The sequence below is a fragment of the Chionomys nivalis genome, chromosome 1 (assembly GCF_950005125.1).
Source record: "Chionomys nivalis chromosome 1, mChiNiv1.1, whole genome shotgun sequence".
Lineage (NCBI taxonomy): Eukaryota > Metazoa > Chordata > Mammalia > Rodentia > Cricetidae > Chionomys > Chionomys nivalis.
The window spans coordinates 26,497,690-26,509,926 of NC_080086.1; the positions used below are offsets into that span (position 1 = coordinate 26,497,690).

The 12,237-nt window shown below is 49.2% G+C and overlaps 1 protein-coding gene and 1 pseudogene across 1 annotated transcript in view; both read left to right on the forward strand.

The window, feature by feature from the left end:
- Nucleotides 1–1,732: 1,732 nt before the first annotated feature.
- On the forward strand, nucleotides 1,733–2,624 carry LOC130878220 (40S ribosomal protein S2-like; annotated as a pseudogene).
- Nucleotides 2,625–7,961: 5,337 nt separating this feature from the next.
- The window catches only part of Cd4 (CD4 molecule), a 30,404-nt gene continuing 26,128 nt past the window's right edge, over nucleotides 7,962–12,237 (forward strand). Inside the window, exon 1 of the mRNA XM_057778976.1 lies at nucleotides 7,962–8,061. The gene's annotated coding sequence lies outside the window, so the exon portion shown is untranslated. The remainder of the gene's footprint in view (nucleotides 8,062–12,237) is intronic.

Here is a 12,237-nt window from a genome sequence, read left to right on the forward strand (position 1 = left end):
CAAATCGAGAAATGGATTAAAACAAAACAAAATCATATCCTGGCCAGAGTCTGCAACAGTTCTTGACCTGGTGACCCAAGGTCAAAACCTCATCCACTTAATATACAGGAAGTAAACGACACTTGGACTTGATCCTAAGAAAGTAGCTCCTAATTCTGGAAAAAGTCTGCTCCTGGGCTGGAGAGACAGCTCAGAGGTTAAGAGCACTGGCTGTACTTCCAGAGGCCCTGAGTTCAATTCCCAGCAACCACATGGTGGCTCACAACCACCTACAATGAGATCTGATGCCCTCTTCTGGCCTGCAGGCATACAAGCAGACAGAACACTGTACATATAATAAATAAATAAATCTTTAAAAAAAGAAAGAAAGAAAAAGTCGGTTCCTGCAACACTAAGACCCTCAAACAAGCCAGACAGGTGATAGCTGAGACAGAGAAGGGCTTACCTCACAAGCACGAGAACACGAGTTCAGTCCCCAGACCCCTGAAGCCTGGCTGCTCTCTGTGTCCTGGGCATATACTCTGCTCTTCTTCTGTTTGCTCCAAGAAATCTGCCTGTTCTTATTGAAGCTTTTTTCAAAAAGGGGAGGAAAAGTCTTGCTGTGTAGCCCAGGTTGCCCTAGGCTCAGAGCCCTCTGTCTCCCTTAGTCTTCAGTGTTGGGATTATAGACATGGGCCGTCACACTCGCTTTCCTTTGGATTTCATTCCCCCAAACACCAAGAACCCCTGGGACGACAATCTGGTGACCTAGGTATGGAGTCTGCTAGGGCCACTGTACTCTGCTGAGATCTGGGGGTGGAGCGCTAAGTAAGGCACTGGCCACCGCCCTTGTGTTTAGAGAGATGGACACCACCTAATACGTATTTTATTCTGGTTGAACGATGGCTACAGAGAGGAGGCACAAGGTGTCCCTCCTACCTTACTTTAGGAAAGTGTATTTCATCTGAGAAACTGGCGCGGCCTTAGACTATGGGCAGAAGTCAGGATGGGAAAGCAACAGGAAGCCAATGCCTACCACTAAAACCTGGTGCTCCCGCCCACAGAACCGCCCGCCCAGGACCTCTTTCATATGAGGAATAAACTTGCATCTTGGCCAAGTCAAGCTACTGTCTTGAGCTTTCTTTCGTTTGCAGCAGACAAAAGCTTGCGATACTTAATAATACATATGTCGTTGACATAAGGAGACTTTGTGGTAAGCTCTCTCAGCCCTCCATGTTTTTCCTTTTGTACTGCATGCCGTCTGCAATGAGATCATTCTTTATGGATGTGTCCCCAAAGCCTGCGGGACCCTATCTGTTTTCAGATTAACTGTCACACCCCAGTCCTGACTGAATTGCCTCAGGCTGGTGGGTAGTTAACACCCCTTAAATATGTGGATGGAGGGACGGATGGATGGACAGATGGATGGACAGATGAATGGATAGATGGATGAGTGGATGGATGGATGGACGGATGGACGGATGGACGGATGGACGGATGGATGAATGGATGGTTGGAGAGTATAGAACCGAGTCACAAATTCAGCTGCCTACTGAAGCCTGCTAGGTAATGCAGATGAGATAAGAGGCTGTATTAGAGAGAAGGTGTTTGCATGCCAGACTGTCAGAAAAGAAAGCCCCAGGCAGGGGGATCCACACCTGGATGCTTTTAAAGAGCAACTCAGAGGTTCTGCCTGGCCCTTTCACTTCGATTCATTAAAAAAACTGCGTCAAGCTTCTTCTGGAAACACCAAATGGCGAATGACGCAGGTGCAGCGGGAGGGCCCGGAGGACCCGGGGAGCCCAGGATTAGGAGGCCTTGGCGGCTTCCGCGGAGAATCCGCAGCGGTCTGAGGGGCCGCGGCCGGTCGTGGTCGAGGCTGTGGCCGAGGATGAGGAGGATGAGGCCGCGGGTCTCGCGGAGGTAAAGCTGAAGACAAGGAGTGGATTCCCGTCACCAAGCTGGGCCGCCTGGTTAAAGACATGAAAATCAAGTCCCTAGAGGAGCTCTACCTGTTCTCCCTGCCCATTAAGGAGTCTGAGATTATTGACTTTTTCCTGGGAGCTTTCCTAAAGGATGAGGTTCTGAAGATCATGCCCGTGCAGAAGCAGACTAGGGCAGGCCAGGGGACCAGGTTCAAGGCTTTTGTCGCTATTGGGGACTACAATGGTCATGTAGGTCTCCGTGTCAAGTGCTCCAAGAAAGTAGCCACTGCCATCCGAGGGGCCATCATCTTGGCCAAGCTTTCCATTGTCCCTGTGCAGAGAGGCTACTGGGGGAACAAGATTGGCAAGCCCCACACTGTTCCTTGCAAAGTGACAGGCCGCTGTGGTTCTGTGCTGGCGCGTCTCATCCCTGCCCCCAGAGGCACTGGCATAGTCTTCGCTCCTGTGCCCAAGAAGCTGCTGATGGCTGGCATTGATGACTGCTACACATCAGCCAGGGGCTGCACTGCCACCCTGGGCAACTTTGCCAAGGCCACCTTTGATGCCATCTCCAAGACCTACAGCTACCTGACCCCCGACCTCTGGAAAGAGACTGCGTTCACCAAGTCTCCTTATCAGGAATTCACTGACCATCTTGTGAAAACCCACACCAGAGTCTCTGTTCAGAGGACCCAGGCTCCAGCTGTGGCCACCACATAAGGGTTTTTATACAAGAAAAATAAAAGTGAATAAAGTCTGTTAAAAAACAACAACAACAACAACAAACAAACAAACAAACAAAAAAAAAAACTGCGTCACTTGGCCAGGCTGATTGCAAAGGAAACTTGGAAATATGTCTTATATCTGGGTCGCGAAAGTCAGAGCTGGTGCTGCAACTCTGAGAAGCTTGAGAAGCTGAGGCAGGAGGATTGTTTGAGCCCGGGAGCTGAAGACCAGTCTGGGCAGTATAATAAGATCCCGTCTCAAAATAAATAATCAGTAAAAATTGAACTCAGCTAAAAATCGTGCATTCTAGGGCTAGGGAGATGGCTCGGGGATAAAGATTTGTCTCGCAAGTATGAGGATTAGAATTTGGGTACCCCAGGCCCCACTTAAAGCCAGCTAGACGCAGCAGTGAATGTTGGTAGCCCCTACGGTGAGACGGGAGGCAGAGATAGAGGAGCCCCAGGAGGCTCGTGGGCCCGGGATGTGCAGCAGTGAACAAGAAACCCTCTCTCAAATAAGGAGGAAGATGACGACTAAGCAACACTAAAGGTTGCCCTTTGACCTCTGTATGTACTCAGTGATGCACTCAACCTCTCTCTCTCTCTCTCTCTCTCTCTCTCACACACACACACACACACACACACATACACGCACGCACGCGCGCGTGCACACATACACACACACAAGATAAAATAATTGAGGGGCCTATTACTAAGAAGCAGAAAACCGAATTAAGAAGCAGCTACAAAGCGAGCTAGGTCTGAAGAGTGAACAACAGCTCCCTATATTTGTGATTCTCGATATGTAAGTGTGGCCTGTGGACCCCAGAAGGCCCCGAGACCTTCCAGAGGGTCTTAAAGGGCACGCTAGTTCTATAAAAGTGACAGGACCCCATTTGCCTGTTCCTGTGTTGCATCCCAGCGAGGCTGTAGAAGCTCCCTGTGCGAAACTGCTGCCCTAGCGTAAAGCAGGGTAGTAGCGTGAAGGTGTACCACGGGTCCTCCTCTGCCAGACACTCACGATGTACGAGCATGTTCATATTTTACTGAAGAGTGTCTTCGATGAAACAATAAAATTTAATTTTATTAAAATGCAACCCTTGGGAACACCGTGTTAAGCAAGAAGAAGCAGGGAACATTGTCTGCAGATGAAGTTGCGATGGTTGCTGTGAGTAAAAGCACTATATTCCTTGTGGGTATTACAAGCCTAACTACACTTTTATTTATTTTTTTAAATATTTATTGTTTTATCATGTATACAATATTCTATCTGTGTGTATGCCTGCAGGCCAGAAGAGGGCACCAGACCCCATTACAGATGGTTGTGAGCCACTATATGGTTGCTGGGAATTGAACTCAGGACCTTTGGAAGAGCAGACAATACTCTTAACCTCTAAGCCATCTCTCCAGCCCCGTAACTACACTTTTAATATCTCTCTTTTATTATCATTATTTTTAAAAAACTAATCTGTTTTAGCAGCCAGTACTCTTAACTACTGAACCATCTCGCCAGTTCCTTACTCTATTAAAGTCAGCATGCAAAGTGATGGGTTTCATTATGGCGTTTTCATACATATACGTTGTTATACTTTGTATCTTATTCTTCTCCCTCCCCTATGCCCATCTTTCTGAAGTAACCCCCTTTTCTCTTTTTAATGTGTGTGTGTTGATATTTTGCCTGCATCTCTGTGCATCGTGTAAGTACCTGGTGCCTGAGGAGACAAGAAGATGGGAGTGATCAATCCCCTGAAGCTGGAGTTACAGACAGTTGTGAGCCACCAGGTAGGTTCTGGGAATCAAACCTGGGTCCTCTGGAAGAGCAACCAGTGTGTTCTTAACCACTGAGCCATCTCTTCAGGCCCAGAACCAGCTAATTTTTTAGAGTAGGGAGCGGCCAGACCACATGTGCACCGTTTATAGTCAACACTCTGGCTGCTGTGTGGAACATGACCTGGAGGAAGGCGGGATAGAGCGCCATGGCCAGTCCAGCCGTGGGTATCAAATAGACCTGGAGAGAAAGGTCACGGTAGGCAGAGACCCAAGACTCTGGATTCACTTCAAGAATGAACAATTTTGGGGGCTGGAGAGATGGCTCAGCAGTTAAGAGCATTGCCTGCTCTTCCAAAGGTCCTGAGTTCAATTCCCGGCAACCACATGGTGGCTCACAACCATCTGGATTGAGGTCTGGTGCCCTCTTCTGGCCTGCAGACATACACACAGACAGAATATTGTATACATAATAAATAAAAAAAAAAAAAAAAAAAAGAATGAACAATTTTTCCGGGCATGGTGGCACATGCTTTTAATCCTAGCACTCAGGAGGCAGAGGCAGGGATCTCTGTGAATTGGAAGCCAGCCTGGTCTACAAGGCAAGTTCCAGGACAGCCAGGGCTATGCAGAGAAACCCCGTCTCAGAACACAAACAAACAGAAAGATGGACACTTTACTTTTCCCACCATCATTTGTGCACTGTTTCTCTAGCTACCAGAGACTGAATTGCAAGCAGAACTCGAAGAAACAGCGTCTCTGTCCCTTAGGTGAGTTCTTCCTTCTGCACTCTCTGCCCTGTGGCTTTGTCTTGCTCCAAAGGACATTCCTCCTAGGTCTTATCTGTGATTGCAACTTTCCAAAGTCATGCAGTCAGGGGGCCACATCTGGGTCGGGGAAACAGCAACTCACATGGACCCCAATGGGACAGATGGGAGGTTGAGGCAGAAGCTACTGCATAGGGTGGCAGTGGCACCCAAGTCTGGAATGGTGGTGAGTGTGGTCTGGAGAAATTTTTGAAGACATTTAGAAGGTGAAGTCACAGGATTCATAAATAGATACATAAATGGATTCATAAATAGAGGGGTTACATGCTGAGGAAGTTAGAGCGCTTTCAATGTGTTTGGCTTGAGTAGCTTGGATGGCAATGCCTTCACTCAGTGGTTAGCCTGGGACAAAGGTGTGCAGATGCTAAGTTAATCTGGAACTAGCCTGAGAGGTGTAGAAATTGCTACGTCTGTGTCTTAGTCACTGATCCATTGCCGTGAAGAGGCACCATGCCCAAGGCAACTCTTATTAAAGAACTATTTAATTGGGAGCTTGCTTACAGTTTCAGAGGATTAGTCCATTTTCATCATGGTGGGGAGCATGGCATTGGAGCAGTAGCTGAGAGCTACATCCTGATCTGTAGAAAGAGAGAGAGTTTGTGTGTGTGTGTGTGTGTGTGTGTGAGAGAGAGAGAGAGAGAGAGAGAGAGAGAGAGAGAGAGAGAGAGCCGGGGGGGGGGGCTGGCATGGACTTTTGAAACCTCAAAGTCCACCCCCAGTGATATATTTTCTCCAACAAGGCTCTCTCTCTCTCTCTCTCTCTCTCTCTCTCTCTCTCTCGGTTTTTTTTGAGACAAGCTTTCTCTGTGTAACAGTCCTGACTGTCTTGAAACCTTGGAATTAGCTCTGTAGACTAGGCTTGAACTCACAGAGAGTCCTCCTGCCAACTAAGACCACATCTCTTAATCCTTACAATCCTTTCGAATAGTGCCAGTCCCTGGTGACTAAGCCTTCAAATACATGAGCCTATGGGAGCTGTTCCTACTCCACCACATTGTGGTCAACATGCAAGCGGAGATGTTCACTGGGAACTTAGAAGAGAGCTGGGCTAGAGAAGAGTTAGGTGAAATTTTGAAGGGAGCAGGCAAATGCACTTGGCCATTTGACTTCAGACTCCATTTTAGCTGTAGGGTGAAATAAAATTCAGGTTCCCAGGCCCTAGGAACCAACAACTTTCCAGTGGCCGACCAACCTCTTCCCTAAACCACAGAAACAGTCACTATGCATCTCTGACTTTCTAGAAACTTGGCTATTCCTAACCACAGAAAGAACGAATGAATCTGATTGGTCGGACTGAACAGCTTGCATTGTGTGTTGGTTGACAGTGATGGGACAGGCGAGGAAAGTCCCTAGTCTTTGATTCCTGGTTGTCGAAAATTGTAGCTGCAACTTGGCAACAAATGGTTGTGAATTTTGTGCTTATGAAGCCCACTTCTGCCTCTGTTTGAGGTTGTCAAGAGAAACAAGGTTCTCGAGTCTTGCAGCCCTGATTGATCACTTAGGTGGTGATTTAATAAAATTTTTAGAACCCATAAGTGTTGTCTCTCTTCTTCATCTTGATGCATAACAGGCTAGGTGTAACAGTGTTAGCAACGGTGTGGTCCATGGTCACTCTGGTTCCCTCGGGCATCCACAGTGTGGTCCATGGTCACTCTGGTTCCCTCAGGCATCCACAGTGTGGTCCATGGTCACTCTGGTTCCCTCAGGCATCCACAGTGTTGTCCATGGTCACTCTGGTTCCCTCAGGCATCCACAATGTGATCCATGGTCACTCTGGTCCTCTCAGGCATCCACACTGTGGACCATGGTCACTCTGGTCCTCTCAGGCATCCACACTGTGGTCCATGGTCACTCTGGTTCCCTCAGGCATCCACAGTGTGGTCCATGGTCACTCTGGTTCCCTCAGGCACCCATACTTCAACCCAGGCCTTCTCTGCCACAGTGGACCAGATACATAGCCACTACTGTTCACAGCTCTGGAAGAGGCCACACTGCACAGAGGTGTGGAACAAGAATCCTTTTGTGACATTGCCACAGCTGCTTTCAAGTTGCCTCTAAAGGAAGAAGGGTTGTGTTTGCCCACCTGTCCAAACACAGTGACCCTGCTCTTCCTGTCAGAGAGGCCGTGCAGTCTAAATGGCTTAGCCATACTTTTCCGTAGAGGAGACACACAATTCTCACGCTGTTCGCATCTCGGCAGCATGCTGCCTACTCAGTCTCCAGGAACGGAGGGAGTAAAAGGCAGACAAGTACTGCGTTCACCGCTGTGGAACCCTGGCTGTTTCCCTCCAGACTCTTCATCATCTCTTAACAGCTGACTCAGTGGGTTTGTTGGGCAATATAATCTCATCTAAACTTTCCACTTATTTAATTTTTGCTAACTTTTCTTTTTCTTACGTGGTATTACTATGTAACTCAGCCTGGCCTTGACTTTGTGATTTTCTGCTAAATCTCCCCAGTTCTGGGATTACAGCTATGTGGGCCCTAAACCCTGCCTCGTGCTGGCTGGATCTGATTGTGTCGGCCTGTTTCTGGGCCCCCAAACAGGCAACAGTGACATTCCAGGCTCTAGCCCAATTCTGCTTCGCTGTTTCCAATGACTTTGGTCGTTTTAATTTGTCAATTTCCCCAACAGCTGGGGTGGAAGGGAGGGACTCCAGAGGGCTGGCTCACGTCTAGCGTGCAGCGGAGCTTCACTACCAGGCTTCCTGTTTCTTCACTTACGGACATCTGTGAAGACATAGCAAAACCCTCTTTCTCAGGAGGCACCTGTTGGTAAAGCCTCGCCTCTGCACACAGACACCTGTAAGAAGCTAAGCCAAGAAGGGCTGGCCAGAGGTAAGAGCAGCGCTGGGCTTCATTCTGGAAGGGGCGGCAAAGGTGGCAGCAGAGGCACCGGAATGTTCTGGATGCGGCTCTCTGCGCCTGGCTGTGTTTCTCTCAGAACAGGTCAGGAACCATAATCTCCCACTAGAATCACGAGCTTCGAGAGGTTAAGCAGTAAGCCATGGTTATCCTTGCCCACCCACCCGAGCGGAATACAGAGCTCAGAGCAGCAGGCGCTCAGGGAAGCACCCTGACTAGAATGCAAGATCAGAAAGGCAATGGCCGAGAGAGACGAGGGAAGGCAGCGGGCCGGGGGTCATGGTGGAGAGGCGAGGCTGGGAAGAGAGAAAAGGCAGAAACAGTTACGGAGAGAAGGGAAGGCCAGAAAGCATGGATAGCTGTTGAGTATGGAGGAGGCGTAAGAAAGGAAAAGAGGAAGAGAAAACCAGGACCATGTGCGATTTTTCTAAATTCTGCCCTAGGAATCTTCACCAAGGGTCAGACCCTCAAGAACAATTTAAACCATGCGATCTCTGCAGCCTCTTTCAACTCTTTTGCAGTTGTGTGAGCTCTTTAACGTTTGTCCTTTTCTGTGAAGTTTTAGGGGTTTGGTTTGTATTTTGTTTTCAGGTCTCACTCTGTTGCCCGGGCCGGTCTTAATAGCCTGGCTCCGGTGTCGCTTTTGCCTCAGCCTCCCCAGTAACTGGGACTAAGGAACATGCCACTGAGCATGGACTGATATTTAGAATCTTTGAAATGTCTAAGGGGAACTCTGTTGACGTTAGTTTGAGTTAGGAAGGGAGAAAGGGAGATCCTCAGAAAGTATTAAAGCTGGACTCTTGCTCTGGAGCACGGCAAATGGATGCTTCTTTTGGTAGACAAGTCGTCAGCACAGCTGATTTGGCTGCCGACCCTGGTGCTCTTGGTGGGAGGTGGGCATGAAGCCAGGCTCTATTTCTCAAGGAGGGGTGCACTATCCAACTCTAGCCCTGTCTCCGCACCCTCAGACCTTTCTCTTCTCTTAGTCTTGAAGTCACGCTGTGCCCCCGAAAGTCCTTCGGTTCATAGAGTTATTCCCAGAGAGGTCCCCTGAGGTTCAGTCTGATCCTTCAAAATGGAAAAGTACCATTTTGATAATTCAAAGACTTTACTGAGTGCTTAGCACTTCCCAAATGTCCTGATCTTGAAGGGCATGGTGTTTTTTTTGTTTTTGTTTGTTTGCTTGTTTCTGTTTTTGGTTTATTTTATGTTATTTTGTCAAGCAAGGCTCAAGAGCCTGATGAGGGAAGACCGCTGTTATTTTTTGTTCTTAGAATTTCTGGTGCTGCCTTAGATTCTGTAGGTTTAAACAAAATGGCTGCCTTGCACTGCTGACAGAGGGCCCCTGAAGAGCTAGAAAGGCAGGAACCACTTTCCCTTTTCAATCCTAGGCACTCTCAGAAGAGGGCTGCCTCTGAATGCAAATTCTCCCCCACCGTCTCCCAGTTCTCCGCAGAGACTTGCGGTGGCCTCAGGCCTTGCTCTTGGCTGCAGGGGAGAAGTGGCGGTGCTTGGAGTTGGGTGGTCAGGTCTGGCACCCAACCTGACGCTTAGTAAATGCTCATTGGATTGAATGACTTGGATGGAGATGGGAAATAAAACCAGTGTGGGGAGGATGTGAGCGTCGGGAGGGTGAATGTTGCATGCTGTTTACAGCTCTGTTTAGTGCTTTCAGAGAAAAGGGAAGGAAAGGGTGTAGAACCCCAATCCACCCTCCATCATGTGGGCATCTGAGGGTGACAGAAGTTGCAGCCACTGAACCACAAGGGTCGCTTAGAGGGTCGCATCTCTAGGAAGTGTATATGAAGCCCGTCAGAGTTGAAGGGTGTGTGGTAGGGGCCACATCCTACGACTGGGCTAGAGTGGGCTGACGGGGGGCCGTGAGGGGAAGATAAAAGTGCCTGTGGGACCACAGACTGTAGCTGTGGTGGAGCTGTGTCGGGGCCGTGCCCTCCTCTCCCATCTCTGGGGGCCCTGTGAGGGTAGCAGGAACCTCAAGCACCCTGAAAGGTGTGTGGTAGGCATTGCCATTTTCATCACGTCCCTCTCTGCATCTTTTGTGTCCCCTGCAAGCTTCTTGCCTCCCAGAATCCCTTCATGTCTTTGCCTCTCCTCTATCATTCCTGACAGACCCTGTGTGCTTTGTGTGTTGGTGGATGCTGGGACGGGTGGCTGTTGCTTTAATGACCTCTCTGAGTCCTTTCTCCTTCCCTCGAGGCCTCTGTGCTTTGTTTCCAGACAATCCTGCCTACTGTCCTTTGCCCACTGTGTCTCCCCTACTCTGCAGACAGTGCCTCTGCATCCACCCCTTGGGTCCAGCCCATCCTCTGCAGCTTTGCCACACATCAAAGCTTTGGAAGACCCGCGGGCCTGCGGGAAGCCAGCCTGCTTGTTTATAGTGTAGAAAGAACTATATCTCAGTGGCATCTAGAGAGGGGAAAGAGGAGAAAGAAGAGACAGGGGAACTCCAAGGAGAAGAGAACAGTGAGGACAGTAATGGTTGCAGCCCAGAGGAAGCCACCCTGGGAGCATAAGCATGGAAGAGAGAGATTCAGAAATGCAGATGTGAGCAGAGAGAGGGGAAGGGGAACGTTGCAACCAGTCAGTCTCTGCAGCTTCTCCCAGGGGTGAGGTACACAGGATGCTACCGCAGGAGGTACAGCACCCCTGGGGAGGCTGAGGATGTGGGAATCAAAGGCCAGGTCTCTCGGGTGGCAGCGGAAGCCTACAGCACCAAAGTAGGTTGTGGCTGGAAACCCACAGCCTCCTCCACTAAGCCAAAGCCCAGAGTGCACTGGGGTGATGCCAGGAGCCGTAGACAGAGATAGCTCTCTGCAGAGTCTTGGAGTGAGGGGGGAGAGAGTGGCTATTATCTGAGGAAGAGCCAGGAATACCCTCATTCCTCAAGCATCTTTACCAGGACCATGAGAATTCCAATCCCGTGGAGGGAGAGCTCATGCAGACTGTTTCTCTGTTAGCGTCTCTTCCAAGGACACATCTGCCGGGAAAGGTTCTCCATCTGGGAAGGGGGGCAGTAGGAAACCCTTTTGGGGCTACACTGCCCCTACAGCTCTCGTCACCTCACCCTTCCCTTAAATGCTCTGCAGGCCCCACCCCAAGCTAACAGAGCCAACTTGTAGGCACTCTCAAGACTCAGGGACAAGTTACTTATTTCCCCTTCCCCAGACTCCTCTTCCTTCCACTTCTCTTTCTACCTCCCTGTTTTCAACAAAATGTATTCTCTCTCTCTGTCTCTCTGTCTCTCTGTCTGTCTCTGTCTGTCTGTCTGTCTGTCTCTCTCTCTGTGTATGTGTGTGTGTGTATCCATCATCTATCTGTCTCTCCTTCTGAAGCATCTATTGTGTTTCAGGTTCTGGAGAATTCCTCTTTCACCAAGTGGAGGATCTGGACAGGGTTATTTCTTGACTTCCCCAAACCTTATTGTTGGATCAGCCCCCAGTACCTCCTCTGAGTGCTATACCCTGTCAAGAATTATGTATTTGTGGTCAAGATGGCCCAGTTGGTGGAGGGAAAGTGTCACAACCTGAGTTCAGTCCCCAGCACCACTAAAGATGGGAGGAGAGAACTGACCCACAGTTCCCTGACATTCTCACTCTCTCTCATAACACAATAATAATAAAAATAAAAATATGTGTTAGAGCCCAGCAGGTGGTTCAGGGACTGCACAGAAAGGGAATTATTACAGAGTCAGGGACAAAGAGACCGACCAGCGTGTTGAGGGGCACAGACACTAGAAACAGCAGCGAGGCATTAGAAGGCAGGAATGGTGTTTCTGGAAACAGGAAGAGTCTAAACTGTGGATAAGGGCTGACAGACAGCAGTTGCAATGTGACCGTAGACGATGGAGAATAAGAAGCTGCACGCTTGTGGATGACTTGGCTCCCTCTGGGCCAGGGCTGGGTGTGAATACACACTTAGTCACTGGCCTTGCTTCTCCTCCCTCCCTTCTCAGGTTCCCTCTCTCCCCTTTCCTTACTTCTTCTTGGCTACATTTTTGTAGTACTAAGGATGGACCCCAGGGGATGCTGAGCAAATCTCTACCACTGAGCTACAGCCCAGCCTGCAATGACCCAGTTAAGAAACAGAATTCGTGTACTGCATGCAGTAAGACACACCAGTGAGTTATTT